The sequence below is a fragment of the Sinocyclocheilus grahami genome, unplaced genomic scaffold (assembly GCF_001515645.1).
Source record: "Sinocyclocheilus grahami isolate Dianchi unplaced genomic scaffold, SAMN03320097.WGS_v1.1 scaffold58.1, whole genome shotgun sequence".
Classification (NCBI taxonomy): Eukaryota; Metazoa; Chordata; class Actinopteri; order Cypriniformes; family Cyprinidae; genus Sinocyclocheilus; species Sinocyclocheilus grahami.
Window position 1 is genome coordinate 2,838,158 of NW_015505237.1, and position 4,242 is coordinate 2,842,399.

Consider the following 4,242-nt stretch of genomic DNA (forward strand, 5'->3'; position numbering starts at 1 on the left):
GACTTGACTCAGGAAGATCAACTGTGACTAGACTTGACTCCGGAAGATCAGCTGTGGCTTGACTGAACTCAGGAAGAACAGCTGTGACTAGACTTGACTCATGATAATGAATTGTAACTTGACTTGACTCATGACGATCAACTGTGACTTGACTAGACTCATGATAATAAACTGTTACTTGACCTGACTCATGATGATCAACCGTGACTTGACTAGATGCTGTTGTGTCCGTCATCTTGTGAGTGTGCTCCGCTGTCGCCGCCATCTTGTGAGCATGCTCTAGTGTGGCCGCCATTTTGTGATCAGGCTCCGCTGCCGCCGCCATTTTGTGAGCATGCTCTGGTACAGCCACCATTTCAGTCACAGACATTGTGTCGCGTTTTTCCTCCACGACACCCACAGTAAACAAAGATCCGACAATCAAAAAAGCATAATCCATGAACTGGGCGAGTGATGAACGTGGACCCTCGCGTCTAAGCTTAGCCCTAAGCGGTTGATTTATGCCATCGCAGAAAAACTCTATCAGTAAACAGTCTGGTAACTCAGAATAGTGAACGATGGCTAAAAACTCTCGGATATGGTTCTCCAATGATCGTGGACCCTGTTTAAGGGCTAACAAAATCCTTGCTGTGTCCATACCTGGCCAATGTTCCTCAGAAAAGCTGCTGGGTCCTTGTAGGGCTGAGTATTCTGTAACGAGGCTGACAAGATGTGAGACCTGCGGATCCATATGCAAGCTTTTTATTTGGAGAAGACAGAGACATGGTCATAAAACAGGCATGGGTCAGATAATGGCAGACAGGTATATGGCGGGCAAAACACAAGAATAGTCCTAGAGCTAGTGTAGGTCGACGATCGGCAGACAGAATCACAGGGGCGAGACTAGAGGGATAAATCCAGGGAAAACAGGCAAAGATCCGAAACCGCGAAAACAGGCAAGGCAAGGCAAAACAAGGAAAACACAGAGCCTAGGAACGGGATACGGGCTAAACAATACTCAGCAGAGAATGGTGGTTTGAGTGGGTGTTATATAGTGAGTGAGGTGATAAGAAACAGCTGTGTGCAATGAGAGCAATCAGTGCAGTGTGCAAACCGTACAATGAATGATGGGATATGTAGTCCGGGGTGCTATGCAACAGTTTGTGTTGTGCGAGAGTCAATGTAATGGAAAGGGTGAGCTCTGGTGGTGAATAAACGGAAGTCCATGGACCGAATTCGTGACAATATATATATATATACAGTATATAGACAATATAAATTATACAGTAATAATTTTATTTTTTTCATAATGTTAAAGAATATGAAGCAATGGCTCTGTTTATATATATATATATATATATATATATATATATATATATACAGTATATATATATATAGATAGATAGATAGATTGATAGATAGTATTTTGTTTTATTTAATTATTTAAAAAAAAATTATCCACATTTAAAACAAAGCATCATGAAAAATATTTTGTCATCATTAAATTATTATTCTATTTAGGATATTGCTCAGAATCTTGAGCATATCTTTTTACTCCAGCTTTTCAATTTAACTTCTCAAAAGTATTAATAATAAATAAAAAAATCATAATTCTCTTTCTTGGTCATGGGTGACAGAACATCCACTATCAATGCTGGAGGGAAGCGCAAAAAGAAAAAAATAATAATTCCAGTGTTGGTTTAATTCAAAGATACACATGCAGCACATTCAAACCCTGGTCATTTTCAGTCCTGAATGAGGCATTTTGTAGCTTTATCTCCCAAGGTTATCAACACAATAAAGATCTCATGAAATTCTGATGTGATGCAAATGTCACTCAGAGCACCATTCAAGGACCCACCGAGTTCATCCACTGACTAAAGCTAACATAATAAGTGACACATTCATTAGAGACACTGTCAAAACACTGGAAGACTCGCTGATGCTTGATGCAGCAATTAAACATGGATGTTACCGAGTGTTGGAGGAAGTCACTGCTTCATTACTCTACATCACAAAGACAGAGATTCAATAGAGCTGTGATTTTTATGTCTGGACGGCACAAAATGTATGACGGCACTTCATCAAGAGCCCGTTAAATACCTTCAAGACCTTCGTCCTTGGATGACTGGAACAGTAAGTTACAAGGCAACCAATGGTTTAAAAGCGAATGTATAAGTGGTTTTGGACACAAAGCCCTTCTTTCTCGCCTGGATAGACTTGAGAGGTTGAATGAGCACCTGAATCCACGTATGACGTCAACTCTTCTTTGTAGAGCAGATAGATCCAGTGTCAGTACTGTTATTGCAATAATGGCAATAAAAGGCCACGGATCTGAAGGGGGAAAGACGAGGAGTCTGTGGGAGGAAGAGAAAGATTATTCCGATTATCTTACTGATCTATCAATTATGATATATTTTCAGTTTTGTGCACTGAGATGCCATGCGGAAGAACATATTTGGGAATTGAATGATTTTGGAGCTTTCAGCCAGACTTGAAAATGAACCAAGGGCCCTTTTTTCCCCTCAGAGGGCATAAAAGATTCACTCCGTTCCAGCTTAATAATACATTATCTATAACTCATCTTCTTGGTGGAGGGAGAACATGGATAGTTCAGCAAAAGCAAGTCTTATGAGTCTATATATCAGTCTCTAGTAGTTACATTTATCTCTATGTTTTTACCAGGCCTGTTCAAGAGAAACCTTTTGAAAGTTTGTGTTCAACAAGCACATATAGGTGCAATGTTTTAGTGTCTTCAAACCATATGGTGTACATAAATTAGATAAAATGTTTTCTTTTCATGTGCAAAATAAAACAAGAATATAGTACTAATAGAAAACAGTCTAGACAGCATCTAAGAAAGGGATGCAAATTATAATAAAACCAAACCAGACAAGCCATTTGTCTGCAAAAAAGACATTATGGGCAAGTCTGCAACTGTTGAGCGTGGCTAAATAAAAAGATGCATTGATACTTTGCATCTCATACAACTACATTGCTTTATGCAATTACATAGCATTATGCAATTCTGTATCAGTTGCATGTAAATGCATCCTTTCAGTTCAGTCCTGCCTGTGGAGGAAGAGCTTTGCCCTGAGCAGAACTGAAGGCTTGAATCTCATGTTATGGACTGGAGAGATGCAAATAATCTTCACTCAAGAGTCTCTAACCATCAGATCTCATCCCTTTGACCTGCTGGAGCAAAACTGAACTTTTGCTCTCTATATAAATGTGACACTGTGAGAAAATAGACAAAGAAGATATATAGATTTCAGTATGTTGTTGGAGAAGATAATCTAACAGTTTATGTTAAAAATGATTAGCCAGTTGAAATGCCTGTTTTTGGAGGACCTGAGCAAGGTACGGTCATGTCCAAAAATTGTCAAGATGCTTGCGCTTTTGCATGTCTTTTGGCTCGGAGAAGAATATTACTTGATTGGAGATCAAGTAAACCACCTTCAGTTTCACTCTGGATTAGTGATGTGGTGCTGTTTTTGAAGTTGGAGAAAATTAAATATTCTTTTAGAGGATCCACCAAATGTTTTTATTCAGTATGGACTCCAATGTTTTCTTTTTTTGAGAAGGGTGTAACTCTTCCCCCAAAATAAAATTAATAATGACATTAAAAGGCCTGTGTACATTGGAACAGATAATGCAATCAGACACAATGGGCTAACAATGATGTCAATTATTTCCTTTTTTAATTAATTGATTATTTTTTATTAATTTATTAATTATTCCCTATATATTTTAATATCAAAACTTCGATATTTTGTTTTTCTATTTTGGAATTTGTTTTTATTTATTATGATTATTCATTGTTTACTTTTTTTATTGTTCTGTGGGGTGGGTTGTGGGGAAAGGGGGAACATTGTAAAATCAAGAGGAGCATTGTTAACTCTTTTTGTATGTAATACGTCACTGTTGTTCCTTCAATAAAAAATATTAATTGCAAAGCTGTGATGCAAAGCTGAATTTTCAGCATCATTACTGAAAAGTCTTTAGTGTCACATGATCCTTCAGAATTTGAAACATTTCTTATTATTGTAAATGTTGAAAACAGTTGTGCTGCTTAATATCTTTGTGGAAATTATTATTAATATCTTTGTGGAATTATGTTTTTTAAGTTTCTTTGATTAAAGTTCAAAATAAATGTAATTTAATTTAATGTGTCACTTGCTGAATATAAATAAATAAATAAATAAATAAATAAATAAATAAATAAATAAATAAATAAATAAATAAATAAATAAATAAATAAAT